Genomic DNA, 19,281 nt, shown 5'->3' with positions numbered 1-19,281 from the left:
AGTTTTACGACCTCTGTTGTTTTTCCGGACTGCCCCTTTGCCTGTCCTTCTCTGACAATAAAACAGGAGCCGTTGTAAGGGCAGCTGAGAACGCTTTGTGAAACTGATCGGAGGAGAAGTTTGACAAAGCCTTCCCCTTTTGCAAAAGCTCCACGTAAAATTCATATACGTTGTCTGTGGTTCTTTCTTTTATTTAGGTTCGAAAGGAAAATACCTATCACCCTCAATCGCCTGCTGGAACTTCCCCATCTGGAAAACCACCACACCTACTGTTGGACCCCCATGTACTCTCCTCTGCTTACCTACCCACAGACCGTAAGTCACCATCAGGTTACTCCGTCATTCCCTTCATTACTTCCCGCTTTAACCGCTCGCCCTTAGTAGTTCCTCCGCTGGCCCGGTTCCTCCCTGCTGTCGCAGATCGACGCCCCTCCACACACTCTCCAGCACATTCAGTTACTAAATAAATCTGTTAAAACTGTTTGGGTGTCTGTAGTTGTTGCTTGCCTTAAGAGTCCTAGAAACCACGCATTATAACAGCTACTTGATTTTTGTAAGTTAGCTACAGAAAGAAGTAGAATAAGCTGTCAAAAATTTAAATCAAAACTAATTTGCATTTGAAAACACAGCCAGCGAAGTATTTGTGTTGTAGTAGTAACATGTCAGAGATACAGAGGTTAAATAAAGCAGCCAGAAATAAAATCCTTTTACTCAACTTGAGATCAGAATCTCTGACAACTGATTCTTTGCACTCTGTCCCAACCTCAGAATGTTCTAATACAAAAAATAGAAAAAATGAAAGCAAGTCATGAGCAGGGTGAAGACGTGATTATTTTTCGTGGATTATGTGAACCACATGTGAAAAATGGGAACCACATGTGAAAACATGTGATTTGCGTGGGATTTCTTTGTAAGGGATACAGTACCCTCATATTATCAAATCTACCATGACATCTCTGACATTGTGTAAAAATAGTTTCCTCCTCACCAAATAAATGATTGCAGTCACAACACATATTTATATTAAAATATATTTTAATAGATTTATTTTAAGATATGTTTGTATTTTTATGTTGTTGCTGGAAGACTGACAAGTCTGTCTTATTTACTCTTCTACCTGCCAAAAGGTTTGAAAAATAGTCTAAACCAAATTTATTCTCAACTTCATCAGAAACTTTAAGAAACACAAATTAAGCTGGAGTTTGGTCCATTTTGAAGTCTCTGTGCCACAGGAACAGCTTAAATTAAAATTTAGTTACCACAATGTCCAGCAGATCACAGTCCAGCTGGAAACTTTTTCTGGATTTCTGCATTTATTATTTCAAAGAAATAGAATGTCCTTCTGAGTGTAAATATTAGAAGTAGTGAACGAGCAGCTTGAAGGGGCTGCCTGGAGTGAGCAAGCTTAATATTAAAGGTTATTCATGAAAACTGTTTATTAAACTGTCAAAAATGGTAATAATAAAAAAAATTCATTTGCATTTGGTTAAATGCCCTCATGATGAAAACACAGGTGGAGAACAATTTGTGTTATTGCCGGAACATGCCAAAGGAGCAGAAGGGAAGCTCAGAGGCCAGGTGTGAAAACTGGGAGCTGACCTTGAATCAGGAAGCTTGTCACTGATCTCCCACCACAGCAGCTGGAGGTGGCAGTTTGTTTCCCATCTCCAAGACCCACGATGCTAACAAACATGAAGGGTCTGCAGGCTGCAGGGGAGAATGCCCACATATCACCCTCACCCCATCAACAGCTGACTCCACATGGTAATGAGTGCTTGACTCCGACTGCATAGAGAACCTCTTTATACTGGTATTCAGGATCAATAAAGTGTACAGTACACATAATATACAGTCAATCCAAAAATATTAACAGTGCTTTACTTTTACCATTTTTTTATGTTATAACCTTATTCCAAATTGTATTAAATTAATTTATTTCTTCAAAGTTCCACAATAAAAGATTTCATTATGATAATGCCCCAGTACGACAATGTCAAATTTATTATAACCAAGACATCAAATTTACATAAATATTCTCATTGTTTGCTTGACAGTTTGTTGATCCAACTTTGGCAGCAACTACAGCCTGAAGTCTTTTGGAGTCTGACGCCACCAGCTGAGACTCTTGTCTTCAGGCAGTTTGAGCCGTTCTCCGCTGCGGTTCTTCTCCTGCTAAACCAGGTTGGATGGTGACGTCTGTGCAGCCTGTTTTAGATCAGAGTTGTTCAGGCAGATTCTAGTCTAAAATCTGGCTTCCAAAATATTCTACTAACAACTGCACCACTGTGCAGCCCAAATGGACTGGTCACATTATGTGAAAGAATTTGCAAGCTATCTTATCTTCTTCAAATAGATTGTATTTACTCCTGTGGAAACTTTGGACATGTTGACGCAAGGATTCTTCATAAAATCAAAAAACATTATGGACAACCCTGATCGTTTTTATGAGACCATCTTAGAAAAACAGAATGTCTTCAGTCAGGGGCTTCTTCAGATTTGCTGTAATACAGATGGCTACAGGAGATCTTTCCTGCCAACAGCCCTCTTACATATGTTGCTCCAGGAGTCAATGCTGCAACGCAACAATTTGATGCAATCTACTGAGTTTTCTGGATAGAAAACTTCTGATCTGAGCTTAATGCACTGTTTGATAACTAGAATTAATTGAATGATGAATTGAAAGCACTTTTTTTATTTAGTTCCTCAAGATGACATTTGTTATGCATTTGCGCTGTATAAATAAACTGAATTACAAAGAACATATTTCTGCTATGATACAGGACAGTTTATATGAGCCTCTATATTGACAGATTGTCAGCACTGCTCAGGCGTCCTCAGCCTCTCTCTGTCCTCTGCTCATCCTCCTCACTACCATCACAACAACATTCCCTTTCTTCACTTACGTCAACATCTTTCTCATTTTCTTTCTCTTTGATATGAGAAGGACAAACACAGCAAAACAGATTCAGGACTCACTCAACCTGCGTAATACTGAACATAGAATAAAAGCTACTTGACATAAGTCCTGTTCAGTTCCTTCAGTTGATTATTTATATACTGAATAGCTTAAGTATCTGTGGACTCACCTTGTCTCACAGCCTCAATGCCATCATTGTGATGGACCTGCTGCCACAACGGTTGAGTAGATTTTATTTATAAAGGAGCTTTCTCAGATAAAAATCAGAGTGTTTCAAAATAACAGTGTACAAAAACATGATTTGAATGGAAAAGTCAAGTTTAAAAAGGTTTTCATCTGCTATTTCAATAAATCAAAGCCTTATGTCAAAGCTAGTGGTGGGATTTGATTAAAATATTTAATCAAGTTAATTGCAGGGTGTGTAATGAATTAATCACAAATATACTCGTAAACCATATGTTAGCAAAATAAGCAACATTTTAAATTCAAAAACCCTTTTTGCTGTTTATTGAATAAATACACATATGACTTCAATAATAGGAATAATTATTGTTTTAATCTGTCATTTAATCTGTCACCATCAGAATGTTCTATCCATTCATCTTTCCAGAGTTTGAGGAACTCCTGATCATTCATGGAACTTCTCTAGAAACTTGGACTGTAGATGCTGACATTAGCATTAGCGTTGCTACATGTTTAGCATTGAGACGTTATTAGATTTAATTAGCTTTTCTAACTCCTTTTAGCATTGGCGGCTGATCAACAGAAATTAATTCAAAAATACCAGGAAACTAATCCACAGGCATTCAAACATGAGGAATGTTTGTTCCAGTTAAGAGTTTTTCTACAGAGTTTTGAACCAATTGAAAGCGAGAGGGTTTTTTGTTGAAGCATGAGAAAAGTATGTTACAGTAACATGAATGAAAATGTTAGAAAATACAGCATGAATAACCAGCCAGGCTCCCGTGTTGAAACAAACTTAGTACAGGAATCTGAAATGATAAAAACAGCTTTAAATAAATTGTTTTTTCATGACATTCATTCTTGTTTGTTTGAAAACAACACCAAAATGTTGAATCTGGTTTGACCAATGGCCATGTTTACTAGTCCATTCTGTTCCCTGATGGGAGGAGCCAGGCTCTCCGGTACAGTAATCAGACACTTGGCTTTCTCAGAGTTTAGTAATTTTGTTTTGATATATTTAGGAATGGGAGAGAATTCTTCAGATCAAACCGCTACACAAGACATTTCCTGACAATGGCCACCACTATCTATCATAACTCTTTGAAGAATTTGAATTAATATGAGATATAACATTTAATTTCCCTTTGGAAACAATAAAATATTTTTGAATTTGAATTCAACCTATCCAGACTTTTGTGACAGTAACATTTGCAGCAAGGAGCAATCGATTACTGACCTGGTAAAAAACAGCCCCTTGTTCTACACTTTGCTTTGTACAGAGGCTGTTGTCTCTTGGCTATTGAGAAGGAATTGCTTCCTGGAGGCGTGGACTGTGTTGATGTTTTAAATTTTACCCTGGGACATATGTAATGCACCATTTCGATGCTAAGAAGCTTACCGGAAATTGCCTGTAGCGTAAACAACCATCCTCCACTGAGGAGAGAGAAGTGTCAATCCAAAGGCAGCTGTAAATGTTATTTCAATATTTAAAGCATGGCCAACACTCACTGAACTGCTTCTTTCACTTGCTCTGCTGCCATTGCTAAAACTACAGACAGACTACAGTTGTAAAACAGCAGAAAACTGATGTCATCATTCACAATTTCTCTTTCTGTTTGCTGATTGGCCGGTTAAAAAAACAAATCAAACAGATACAATCCAAGTCAAAGGGAGAAAGTCCGGACTGTGCTGGAAGTAAAAACCTTTTTCAAGCGAAAATTGCACAGGAAGGCAATGGCCAGCATGATCCATTACATTTCACTCTCCAAAGTAGCTTCAACCCCATCGTTTTTTCTGCGGAATTAATATTTGATTTCTTTTCCAGTTTCTTCAGAGAACCAGCATGTTATGAAATCAGTGTTTTTATTTTTTGTAAAACGTCTCCTAAATTCTTTAATCATACTCATTGCAAGCAGAGAAATGACATTTTCAGAAAAACAATTTTGCAGAACAGTTTTCCAAATCTTGCTAATTAAGGGAAGATTTAAGATAGGTCTGTTTTATTTTGAAGCATGGAGGTTTTGTTCTTCCAGCAGGACTAAACAGATGCATCTTAATCATGCTGGAAAGGTGGTTGTGAGATGCAAGTCATCCAAATAAAGTAGAATTCCACCGCTTAAAAGTTAAAACACAATTTAAAAACTTACTGGAGCAGATGGGTCACATTATTTTTAAATAACATTTAGTAGGTTAAAAACAAGGTAAAGGATGATTTCCTGACCTTTCTGTTTAAGGATTTGATAGTCAAACACTGTTTAAAGCTACAGTATGTACACAACCTGTTAAGGTAAAAATTAAATTTAATTTCCCAAAAATAATCCTGAATAGATAGTGACTCTACTTAACTGGTTTAGTATGGAAGGGTCAACCAGACACTGATGGCCTGAACCTGCAAGAACCTTTAATTAGAGTGTTTTAGTGCAGGTAAATTACAAAGATCAACTCAGAGAGATTTTCACAAAAGCCTCATAGGGTGAAATATCCTGGTGTTTTGCACAATGTCTGTTCAGAAGAAAAACAAGGATGACAAAAAAACGGAATGATTTCTCACCAGGAGATAAATCTGGATATAACATAAAAATAATTCCATTGGTGAAAATAGCAGAACCATTCTCAGAGCATCTCCTGAAAACAAGTGTTAATTTTCTTCTTCTACTCATGACCTGACTCATTTTCTCTATAGGTCACGTCTGGCGTGGTGCCACCCATTGATGCACAATTTAGTATTTCTTACTATCAGAGAAGACAGTCTGCACCATCACAAAAATCTAACATGGACACCATGACTAGAGAGTCCTGGTGAACAAGTACAGATGAAGAGAAGCTTCAGAACCAAGAAGTAGAGCAGACTGAGAGAACCACTACTGACTTACTTTCCAGTAGCTGCCTTATAACACAATAACTTCTTTGTAACATCATGATTTATGCTTCCTGGTGAACACATTTAATGTGGTCACTGCAAATTAGATAATATGTATCTGTGTCTCTGGTCTCCATCACTTTCAAATGGGCTATTCTTTCTGGATACCTTTGATCCATCAGTGATTTTCCTTACAAACACATTATGTCACACAAGAATTTGGCACCAAACGACGGTTCAATGTTGCTAAGTTACAGGCTTTGTACACAGGGTTACAAAGTTTGAAAATATCTGATATTTGTTTACATTTTTATACTCATATTTCTAACTTAAAAAAGACAGAAATCATATTTATTTAAAAAAAATAAAGTACTTTAACTATATTTGTTGCTTCACAAGTATGTGTTAACTCTTGGTCCTTTCCATTTTTGTTTTTAGGTGTACCTAAGATTTTTCAACTGGGTTTCATTGAGAAGGCAAAAAACAACAACGAAAAAACCATGTCACTGCTCTCTAAACTGTGTTAAATCTTGGATAATTCTGTCCAGATTTTGGTAAACCAGAAGTAAAGAAGCATCCGATTCACACTGATGAATTGAATGCTTCTTTGATGACGTTTACCATCCACTCAGTGAGTTCTACAGTCTTAACCAAGTGGATCATTTTGAGTTACACTGGCCTCAGGTTGTTGCTTGGCTCAAAATAACTGTTGACAATCTGGATTTTCTTAAATACTGTATTTTCCAAGTTCCATTAAACATAAGTGCTGCATCAATGAGCTTGTTACCCAGACACATGAGTGAAAACGTGTACTTAGTATTCTAGCAAAGAGATTCTAAATATTCTTTAAACAGATTACAAAAGATGAACTGTGTGTTCTCTACGGTCATTGTGTGGAGCCTCGTAATTCGTCACAGAAATCACCCTTCATGCAAGATTAATTTCTCTCTGAAGACCTCTGCAATGAAAGGTTATAAACTGACTTAAATATTAAATAGCCTTGCCTTAAGGACATGAAGCTCATTCTAGTTGGTACACTTTCCCATTTCCCCCCACATGCTCTGTCTTCCTCCTCTGTCCTCACCCCACTCCCCTCTGAGCATGCATCACAGGGATGAAGGCATTCATGTAATAGACTGTGATAACAAATCCAAATTATACTGCAGAAAAAGTGCTTTCATTTGTCGAGTAGTCGCTGAGCGGAAGATCTGAAATGGGGCTTTGGTAAATGTAAGGAGTCTTTTTATGTGGTGTGTATCTGTGTGTGTGCTTCTGCAAGAAAAATAGATCATTATAAAAATCCATGGTTAAGTATTTTCTACCATCGGCAGATTTATCATTTTCTGTCCCCTCTGTCAGATAATATTGCCTCAAACAGAGACAAAGCAAAGGAGCAGAATAGTTTAGTTTTTTTCATTCTGCAGTTGGTTCCCGCTCTGTGTGTGGTGGACGTTTGTCATCATTGCTCTTCTAAATGGCTTCTGCTTGAAGATGACACAGTTTTCTAGATTATGAAGAATGTTGTTTTATGTATCAATCGCAGCGGACAACAGCAAGAAACTTGAACCAAAATTCATTGCTTTGAGGAAAGACAAAAGCTTGGAAAACAATTCACATTCATTGAGCTCATGCTCTGTTTTCCTGGCAGACACAGAGGAAGCCGAGAGGAGCAATTTGTGAAAGGTGAGTTAGAGTTAGAGGGAAGTTGCTAAGGGCTTGTCCAGACAGAGTTTATCCACCGAAGATGGAAAGGTATAGAAAAAGATTCTATCTGGTTTCCATGATACAATGGCAGCTGTAATTAGTCAAAGGGATGCCTTTCAGACTTTAGATCAGACCACAGCATCTCTAATACAGCTTCCAAATAAGATGTTGAAATTGTTCCTAGTGAATAGAAAGTGCAAGAAATTTAGTTCATTATTCAAATGAGTTGAAGAAGTTTCTATATTACGGAACCCAGCAGATTGCATCTTTCACTCCTCCTTCACCAGCATGTAACGGCAGACAATTGCTTGTGTTGTTTTGTTGACTTTACAACAATCCCTTATAATGAGCACTTACTTTTTCACAGAGTTATGTTACACATGGTGACATTTTAGAGGAAGAACGTCCCTTTCAACAAGAAGAAAGCTCCAGCAGAATCAGACCTGGCTTAGAAATCGTTATTCCTTTTCAAGGAATGCCAACACAATTTGTAAAAGTAACCACCACTTTTCTAATCATCAATTAACTTCAAACATGCTCTCTGGTATAGCTACACAAGCTACACACTGGCCTTGAATATAACCTGGTTGACAACATCAAGATGGCTAAAAGATTTTCAAAAAGCAAACATCACACACTGATCTTAGGAAACTTAAGAGCAAATGAAAAACCAAGTTTTTGACATCTCAGTCTGGGAAGGGTTACAAAGACATCTCTTAGGCTGCTGGACTCCAGTGAACCACAGTGTGAGCCTCTATCATCATAAAATAATTTGTGTGTTTACACTGGTTATGTTTGATATTAAAACCTATGTGATGATCTTCTACATTTAATTGTGACAAAGAAGCAAAAGCAGAAGAATATACAGAATGTTTTTCTGCCTGCTAAATATCGTCTTTTGTCCACTTTGAGCCAGTCACATAGTCATAGATTTTGTCAGATATTCTCACTTTTAGTTTAGCTTTGAAATCTCTAACACATTTGAATGTATTTTATTAAGTGTGTCAGCCATGTAAGCCTTCACTCCTCCACCAGTGTCAAAAGTTCTTCTTTCACATGTTATTCTGCAACAAAGAAAGTTTGGATCCAAAAGATCTCTACATTCAATTGCCGGTAAAATACTTGTGCATACATCGGCTGCACACTCATTCAGCTTCCTATCCACTCATTAAAATCTCGCTATGATTCATCTGATAGGTTTTGTGATTTTGCTTCTGCTCTCATTTATAGAGTTCATGGGCAGGGTGCAGGCACAGCTGCTATTTATTCAGAGCAACTTCCTTTCACCGCCTCATCGACCCTAATTCAGAAAGTCATATACATAGATGAATCACGCTATTGGGTTGCAAAGTACTCTGATAATTTCCATGCAAAGAGTCTCCATTCAAGAAGCATAGGCAGAGAAATTTACAGAAGCGAAGCTGGCATGTATGGATTCAGCTGGTGTCTCTTACATTCACTGACTGTTTACTTGCTAGTGATGCTGCAAATTGGACAGGAAAAATAAAGTTATCTAAAAAGATGTGCTCTTGTAAAACCTAAACTGAAGTTGCTCATGTCTACATTTAAAGTCTTTAAAGGAACATTTATGTGGATATAGTGTGGAATCCAAGGTGGCTGTAGTAGGGGAAACATAGGAATAATTCTAATAATGTCTAATTTTTGTGTTATATTTGTCTCAATAAAAAGGTTGTGTACAAATGCCATACATCAACTTTTAGTGAATATGTTTCATAAAATAGTAATGCATATTTGCTAACAGTAGTTTACCGGGTAGAGTGTACGATGCTAACAAATCCCACTGTCATCTGGACAAAGCAGGCCGCACTGTGAGGATCATGTTCTTTGATTTCTCCAGAGCTTTTAACACAATTCAGCCTGATCTACTCTGAGAAAAACTCCAAAGGACACAAGAGGAGACCTCAACAATCACCTGGATCTATGACTACCAAACACACAGACCACAGTTTGAGAGACTGAAGGACTGTGTCTCTAACTAGGTGGTCAGCAACACCACCAGGAGCACCACAGGGGACTGGAGTCTCTCCATTCCTTTTCACCTGCTGGCAGAACAGTTGCTTTGGTCAGCCAATGACAATTGGAGGTGTTCACTTCAAAAGCAAGGGGGAACTGCAGGTTGACACTCATTGGCTGACACGTCACTGTGTGGTTCAGTGTTGTGCTTTGTGTGCCGTGTACCGGTGGGGTTGGCTGCCTGCATCAGAGCCAGGGTCCTAAAAAGGCTCAACAACCTTTGAGCCTTTTTAGGCTCAAAGGTTGTTGAGCCTAGAAGCATGGTTCTCTTCTGGTTCTGATCTGGTTCTGTTCTGGTTCTGTTCTGGGGACTACTGTGGAACTTCCAAAGATGATGATGCAAAGTTCATAATTCTTCTTCATAAGGATTCTTCATAAAATCAAGAAATTATAGACAACCCTGACCATTCTCTTGATGAGACTGTCTTGGGAAAACAGAGCATCTTCAGTCAGAGGTTTCTTCAAATTCATTCTAGTACAGACTACTACAGGAGATCTTTCCTGCCAACATGTATCACCATCTACAATAATTCTTTGAAGAATTTTTTAATTAATATGAGTTACAACAACATGCTTTTCTCTTTGGAAACAGTAAAGTATTTCTGAATTTTAATGTTTGGCACTATTGGCACCCTCACAATTTTCTAATTTTAGAAATAGTTGAATGTTTTGACATCAGTGGATTACTTTAAAAGTGTAACAAATATATTGTCATGTTCCTATTATAATGGCCCTTGTCATTGTTTGGCAAAAGTAATTTCACTTTTGGCCAAAGATGACATAGGCTATTATTTTCGGAACGTGACAATATTCTGATTTGATTTAATTATTAGTAAGTTTTATTTATTTTATTATGAGTTTGATCTTTCTTACCAAATATGTCCTAAACATTTGACATTCATTTATTTGATTCTGCAGATCTAAATATTATTTATTAAATGAAAGGTTTTCTTTTGTTTCTGGTAAAATAACTATGTGCGTATGAATATTAAAGAGCCTTTGACTCTGTTATTCTATGTACTTTTGGAGGACACAATATGTCCCTCTGAATTAGAAATTACACAGCACTACATCTACTTTGCATTTCTACTTGGCCACAGCTGTGAAAATCCAACCAATCCTTGGCCAATGTGTGCGACTTGTCTCATTTGCATGTTTTCTTTTTCTTTGTGTTCAATGTCAGATGGAGTTTGAAATGTGAGAACAGGTCATTAACCTGCAACCATCACATAAGTGCAATGTTAACTGTCCGATCTGTTAAACTGACTTTTGGCGAGGCAAATGAGGAAATATTACATATGATGCTCAAATGCAACTATAATGCATGAAGCATTACTACTGAATGAAGTATCTCAGCTGTAGGTTCTTACATGCATCACATCTAGAAACACGACAAAAACAGGCTGGTGTCACGGCCAAAACTTTGACTACAGCTGGTTTGTTCTTATTGGATTTTTTAAGCACCACTTCTTGCATGTACTATTCTAATTGCTCTTGATTTTCATCTTCAGTTTTCTGTCTTTTTAAACCAAATGTTTGAATCTTTTCTTTACACACCATCTATTTCTGTTACTCATTCAAGTCTCTGGCACTCGCAACTTTACAGATGTTGATGGTTCACTTCCCCCTGCGACACTGACATCATCACTGATTATCGCAAATACTCATTCAGATATTAACATACTATTCATATTTGGACATATTCAAATATTGTAGTTAGAACTGTGGGACAGCACATGCTACACATTAAGCATTAAACTGATTTAGATTTTTCAGAAAGGAAACATTTTATCATATAATAATTTCAGGATTATTCTTCTGTAGATTCTCACCTTATATTACCATAAAACATGTTTATTTCTGCGAGTTCTTCTCACACAATCTAGCAGGTAGAGTAGCTGTTGAGAAGGAGCCTCAGGGTCTTCCAACACGTTGTTTTAAAGATGACTGCAGATTTTTCTTTCTCTGATTTTTCTTTCAAAAGCAGAAACTTTTGTCAAAGTTTCTGTTTGTATTATCTCTTTTCAATCTACATGTGTTTTATTTTTCTGTGCTGGTAATTTTTCCATCTCTCCTAATGTATCTGAACAACACCCTTAAACATAGATTAGAACAAATATCTATCGGAGCTATACTTCATCTATCACCTCTGAACATGTTTTGTATTATCACAATTACAAAAACGTTAATATTGCTACATAAAGATTTGACCTTTGTCTCTAATTTTGAATTCACATTTTGTGTCATTGTCAACATTCTACTCACACCAGGTATCATACACTCAACACACTCTTGTTCAAAGCAGCTGGAAGATGAGAAATGTTAATACTTTAGAAATTAAGAATTTTTTCTTTATGAAGTGTTACTTACAATATTCTGTCTCCTTGTAGAGGCGACACACACAAGCACCATTAAGGAAGATGAGGAGGACACCCCATCGTTGTTAATTCAAACAACATATTGTTTAGAATATATTGGGGTTTTTTATCTTTAATTTCTATGAATGTAGTCTTAGAATAGATGTAGGTTCAGAGATTGAGAATTTATAATAACCATCAGTAACAGGTTAGACTTAGAAAGACAGCTGATATTTATCTGTTGTCCCTAAGCAGGCAGTAGGTATTCCATACATTAACAGATAGCTTTTACATTCATATAGAAAGCACAGCTATGTTGATATTTACACCACTTGATTAATTCATTAAACATGAAACATTTGCCGCATGTCTTCACCCTCTCTCATTACCCTGTTTCCTGTCGAACTACTTTCAAAAAAGGCCACTAGAGCCAACAAAAACCTTAAAAAAATATAAAAAATTAAAATATTGGGTTGGATCACTCCTGCTGCCATTACACTATAATAAATCACATGTATGTGATGTGCTAAACAACAGATGCAGTGCATTATGTGATGATGTAACTGAAATGTGAGGTCATCTACGATAAACAAAGACTTTGTTTTATGAAACTCCAATAAACAGAAGGACAATAGTTCATATGTTGGAGGCCGTCAAGTTTACTCCAGTTTTTATCTTCATCTTTTTAAGCTATTTTTTCTTAAAATGGAAAACATTTTCAAAATAACTCAAATGACTTTAAAAAATCCTTGAAGCAAAGATCTTTGCTAGTGGATTCATTTCTTTATAACTTCCACACTTCCATGCAGCTCGAGGTGCCAGAAGAAGCCAAGGCCTCCTCAGGCTCTGTGTTTGTGTATCTGAGCCACATAACACAGCATATTAAATGAAGATAATCACTATATTTTTAATGGCTCTATGACATTACTTTGCCACATCAGTGGTACAAAAATTTAAGATCTGATTGCAATTTCTTGGTGTTATGAAAATCTGCCATTTCCTTGGTCTACTGAGAGGCTCTGAAAAGAAATGTTATAGTATTTACATGAAGATTTTCTTAAACTAACAGGAAGTAAATGGCTGTGCCTTGTGTTTGCCTCTTCCAGAATGTTCTCCTCTTGTTAGATGTAAACTTTTTTTAAGTGTTCCATCTGTCACTAAATGTTTGTTCAAAGGAAATTAACTGTTTTATCTGTCCCTATGTCATGTTCCTAATGCTTACCTTTCTTGTGAATAAAATAGTATTTTATGAGACAATAGAATATCTGTTAAAACAGCTCCATGTTGTTTGTTCATGCATGTTGGTCCCCACAGCCAGGTGCAGCAAGCTCTGCGTACCTTTCTGTAAACAGATGGAAATATCAAATGAAACCTTCATATTTATAAAGTTCTATTTACCAGTGGATTAAAAACTTAAAGTTATGAACACTCATTTTTATTCGATTTGACCCTTTTAATTCCCTGTTGATACACAGCTCTACATTACCATGTCACCAGGTGACTCTGATATCTAGTTATCTATATAACTAGATACAAGATAACTAGATAACCTATCTAGATATCAAGATAAGTTCTAGTTATCTAATTTTTTCCTAGATACTATATACAGGACTAGTACTACATACTAGTATCTAGATAGTAATATACTAGTTAAAGCATCCCTCGTACTCATAAAGGCATTAATGCTGAAAGCAACTGGAGGTGATATTTGCAGAAATGTGTGTATGTGGATCATGAGCCCAGCAGACACACAGTGTGTGTATTTTGCCGGGTGCTGAGCCAGAGCAGTGTGGATACACTGCTCAGTGTGTTTACCCTCCACAGGTCCAAGGCAATTTCTGCCTTCTGAAACTTTTTTGGACTGAGGCTTTAGCAGATCTCACCAATTATCTTTAGTGTTTTCAAAACCATAAATAATTTAGACTTGTAAAAGTAATTTAGACAAGCATCATCACACAGTAACATGCCAGTAAAATCTCTGAATCTGTAGTTCATCTTGCTGAAGTAGCTGTCGTGTTATTAGTAGAGGTTCACCGTAATGAAAAATTCATGTTCTGAGCAATACAGATGGTCAAGTTGCATAAATAATGTGGTCATCTATGTAGTCTGTTCTCTAGTAAAATGTGGACCTTCAGTATAAATTCAATCTTCTTCATCACTGATTCTCCCACATCTGATTTGTCATTCTTTTGTGACTACAAGTGTGCAGTAACACACAGTCCAGTCAGAGAGCACAGAACACGTACCAGTCCATACACAACAATCATAATGAGCCCTGCCAAGGCTGTGTGTGGGTGACTTTTTCACACCCTTAGCTTACTTCACAGGAAATGGAGAGGTGGATGATGGAGATGATTAGGAATAGCTGTGCTAGACAACACTTCATGTCTGTAGAAGAAGGAATGTTCTGGCATCCTGCTGTCCAACTGAAAACAAGCAGTTATTCAGAGGCAGTGGATCAAAACACTGACTGCTGTTTGTTGGACTCATGGTTTTACTTCTACAATAAGTTCTTGTTCACTAGTTAAACAAGTGTGGTCTTTCTTTTTTGTTAGAGTGTTATTTGGACCTAGAGACAGAAGTCACTATCCTAAAGAATATTGCTTAATAAAAAATGTTACCTGGTGAAGAAAAAAATTAACTTTCTGAGGAGATTGCTGTGAAATCAAGCATCTTTCTTTGTTATAATGTTCCTAACTTTTGGGTGAAGCCTGTGGTGAGATTCTTTCTGTGGATGGACTGGATTGAAATTTCTTAATTTATTTGTTTCATCTGGATGTTGAGCATATGGAGTCTCTTTTGAAGTGTGATGGATCCCAATTCCTATATGTAAACTGTACATGCTGTACATCTGTGTGTAATTCCCCAGGTTTGCCACATGGAAACATGAATCTGGTGCTCTAAACTTTATCCACTTTGGAACCTGGCTTCAGAAACGATCGTTTCTGGTCTCCCAAGACGCAAAATTTGTGTGGACACACAGCCTTAACAACAAAATATATTGGTATACACCTAAAATCACCTGCATGCCAACAAGGCCTCAGCTTCACCCTGATGCTGCTGCAGGTTTCATCCTGTTAAAATGGAGTTCCTCTTCACTGCCTTCACCACATGCTCACTGTGGGATTGCTTCAAACTCCCAGCAATCATCTGGCCTTACATAGATATCTTTTTATCAATTCATTCAGAATGATGAACTAACTTTGCTCATAACAATTTAATAATATAATAATATTACAGATATAGATGGCACACACCTGGATTTGAATGGGACTATAAAAAGTGTTTGTAAGAATAATCCATCCATCCATCCATCTTCTTCCGCTTATCCGGGGTCGGGTTGCGGGGGTAGCAGCTTCAGAAGGGAGGCCCAGACTTCCCTCTCCCCGGCCACTTCTTCCAGCTTTTCCGGGGGACTCCCGAGGCGTTCCCAGGCCAGCCGAGAGACATAGTCCCTCCAGCGTGTCCTGGGTCTTCCCCGGGGCCTCCTCCCGGTGGGACGTGCCCGGAACACCTCACCAGGGAGGCGTCCAGGAGGCATCCTGACCAGATGCCCGAGCCACCTCAACTGGCTCCTCTCGATGTGAAGGAGCAGCGGCTCTACTCTGAGTCCCTCCCGGATGACTGAGCTTCTCACCCTATCTCTAATGGAGAGCCCAGATGTGAACCTCTTCTCCCGCCGGTACCCATCAGCTGCTTCCGGAGTCCCACAGGCCAAAAAGGCCCGATAGGACTCCTTCTTCAGCCTGACGGCATCCCTCACCGAACGTGTCCACCAACGGGTTCGAGGGTTGCCGCCGCGACAGGCACCGACAACCTTGCAGCCACAGCTCCGATCGGCTGCCTCGACAATGGAGGCACGGAACATGGTCCACTCAGACTCCATGTCCCCCACCTCCCCCGGGACGTGTTCGAAGTTTAGCCGGAGATGGGAGTTAAAGCTCCGTCTCACAGGGGATTCCGCCAGACGTTCCCAGCAGACCCTCACAACACGTTTGGGCCTGCCAGGTCTGACCGGCTTCCTCCCCCACCACCGGAGCCAACTCACCACCAGGTAGTGGTCAGTGGACAGCTCCGCACCTCTCTTCACCCGAGTGTCCAAGACATACGGCCGCAGATCCGATGAAACGATGGCAAAGTCGATCATCGAACTGCGGCCTAGGGTGTCCTGGTGCCAAGTGCACATATGGACACCCTTATGCTTGAACATGGTGTTCGTTATGGACAATCCATGACAAGCACAGAAGTCCAACAACAGAACACCGCTCGAGTTCAGATCGGGCGGACCGTTCCTCCCAACCATGCCCCTCCAGGTCTCACTGTCATTGCCCACGTGAGCGTTGAAGTCCCCCAGCAGAACAAGGGAGTCCCCAGGAGGAGCACTCTCCAGTACCCCCTCTAAGGACTCCAAAAAGGGTGGGTAATCTGAACTGTCGTTAGGCCCGTAAGCACAAACGACAGTCAGGACCCATCCCCCCACCCGTAGGCGGAGGGAGGCTACCCTCTCGTTCACCGGGGTAAACCCCAACGTACAGGCGCCGAGATGGGGAGCAACAAGTATGCCCACTCCTGCCCGACGCCTCTCACCCTGGGCAACTCCAGAGTGGAAGTATGTCCAGCCCCTCTCAAGGAGACTGGTTCCAGAACCAGAGCCATGCGTCGAGGTGAGACCGACTATTTCTAGCCGGAACCTCTCGACCTCACACACTAGCTCCGGCTCCTTCCACACCAGAGAGGTGACATTCCACGTCCCAAGAGCCAGCATCTGCAACCGAGGATCGGACCGCCAGGGTCTCCTCCCTTGGCCGCCACCCATCACACAATGCACCCGACCCCTTTGGCCCCTCCCACGGGTGGTGGGCCCATGGGAGGGGGGGCCCATGTTTCCTCTTCGGGCTGAGCCCAGCCAGGCTCCATGGGTAAAAGCCCGGCCACCAGGCGCTCGCCATCGTGCCCCCCCTCCAGGCCTGGCTCCAGAGTGGGGCCCCGGTGACCCGCGTCTGGGCGAGGGAACACCAAGTCCAAGGTTTTCATTCATCATTGGGGTCTTCGGGTTGCGCTTTGTCTGATCCCTCACCTAGGACCTGTCTTCCTTGGGTGACCCTACCAGGGGCATGAAGCCCCAGACAGCATAGCTCCTAGGATCATTGGGACACTCAAACCCCCCCACCATGATAAGGTGGCAGCCCAAGGAGAGGTTTGTAAGAATAAACTGGACTTATTTAAATCTTATGTCTATTGTACATGGCGAGTTTATCATGAACATTACAACTCTGTAATAGAATGTAATTACTTCAAAATGCTGCATGAATGTTTAAAATGAATGAATGAAGGCTGCATTTGGTGTAAAGCTCATTGTGGTCTCAAACAGAAAAGCTCATATATATATACAGTATATAATATATATATATATATATATATATATATATATATATATATATATATATATATATATATATATATATATATATATATATATGCACATATATATATATGTGCGTGTGTGTGTGTGTCTTAAAGGCAACATTGGCATTGGCCACAGTATTTAAAACACTCTTTGTGAAGATACATAAGATCAGAATCTATAGTAAATGGAAGCAGGCATTTCTAAGGATCTTTGGTTTTCTTCTTGGTTATCAGTTGCCTAGTTCTTAGACGGTGCAGTGTTCCTGTAGTGGTGTGTTACTTTGAGTCACAGCATCCACCAGAGCTATTTTAATTGAAGAAAAGCTGAAATAAATGAGCAAAACAGGGAATGGCCTCCTCTAGTTTTATGTTACTGAACTCAAATCTAGTACAGTAACTTATTTTGCTTTTTTAAAGAAAACAGTGTATACATTTAACACTTATTGTGAACATATATTAAGTTTATCCCTGGAGCCAGATGAATTCAATAAAAAAATAGAGTGTGTTAATGTTGTAAAAGACAGCCTGGATTCTGTCTGATGTTTTTTTCTGCTAAACTCAGAAGAACAAAGCAACATTCAGTCATAAAATGCCAACATCTGCCCATACAGCAACAAACATTTCTTTTAAAAAATTATTTGCATGACAAATTTTTCACGTGCCATCAATAAATATTTCATTTTCATGCCAGTTTCAAACAATCACTTTATAAATGTGCTTTGCATTATATCTGCGAGTAAAGAGATGCAAAAAGGTTTCTAATGTCTTCAAGACAGCAAATGGTGAAAAGATGTATTCCAACACTTGAGGAGGTAACTACAGCATCTCTGATAAATCCTCAATGCAAAGCTCCTAATCCGATGCTGCCAATTGCAACTTCAGTGAATTTCTACAGATGTCGAGAAATATTTTTATCAACATCTGGCTTCATCAGGAAACCATATTTCCCGATGAAACCATATTTCCCAATGTCAAGAACTTGACAATAAATATCCACATAAGAAATGAAAGGTTACAGTGTGACCAAAAGTATAGTGTAAAAAAAAGGTTACAGTGTGACCAAAAGTATAGTGTATATGTGTACAATACGTTTACACATAAAAAATAAAATATGTGTAAACGTATTGTAAAACTGTGACAAAAATTGTCTGCTTTGCTTTTGTAGCATTCCTGGATTTAAAAATCCAGCAGTTTTGTAATTTCTTCTAACAATGTACTAAGCAGGGTGGACTCAAATGAAAACTTACACTGCTTCCAAAAATCAACAGTTTACCTGTTGATCCCGTGTGTACCGAACAAAGGTCAGTCTGAAAGAGCAGAAGTTTCCAAAACACCGGGCTGAGCCCAGAGTCAAAAGCACACTATGGGTCAAAAGGTCACTGGAGATAAGAATACCTGGGGAAAAGGCGGGTCCACTTGCAGGAAAACTGTTATGGAAGGAAGGGAGCAGGCTGGCTACACAGACACAGGAGGAGATGATAGTGAACAGGTGTGTTCAGTCAGGCTGGCAGGGCAGCAGTGCAGACAGCAGTCACTTTAAAATCAACATCACACTGAACCAGTAACTCTGTAAAAGTAGTAGCCTACTTTTTCCATCATTTCACATGAAGAACACTTTTCATTCATGGTGGCTTTAACTGTAATTATACCCCTCCATGTACATATTTGCAAACTTTGTTTAAAACAGAACAGCCTGAGTTGAAAGGAGATTTTGTTCTTCATTGTTTTAACTAAACCATGTCATATTTTTCATCTATCATTTCACAAAAAAATTAATCAATGTTGAACTCAGATGCTATTCTCAAAGGCATGTTTCCTTT

At 39.0% G+C, this 19,281-nt stretch overlaps 1 long non-coding RNA gene across 1 annotated transcript; it reads left to right on the top strand.

Moving 5' to 3' along the window:
- Positions 1 to 223: 223 nt before the first annotated feature.
- Positions 224 to 481, top strand: LOC116714038 (uncharacterized). The gene is made up of 2 exons (XR_004337981.1): positions 224 to 315; positions 385 to 481. It is a non-coding gene; the product is annotated as an uncharacterized LOC116714038 (long non-coding RNA).
- The last annotated feature ends 18,800 nt before the right edge of the window (positions 482 to 19,281 follow it).

Source organism: Xiphophorus hellerii, chromosome 23 (genome assembly GCF_003331165.1).
Source record: "Xiphophorus hellerii strain 12219 chromosome 23, Xiphophorus_hellerii-4.1, whole genome shotgun sequence".
In the NCBI taxonomy this organism is placed as follows: domain Eukaryota; kingdom Metazoa; phylum Chordata; class Actinopteri; order Cyprinodontiformes; family Poeciliidae; genus Xiphophorus; species Xiphophorus hellerii.
Note: the sequence above shows the minus strand (reverse complement) of the source record. Positions and strands in the feature narration are given on the sequence as shown.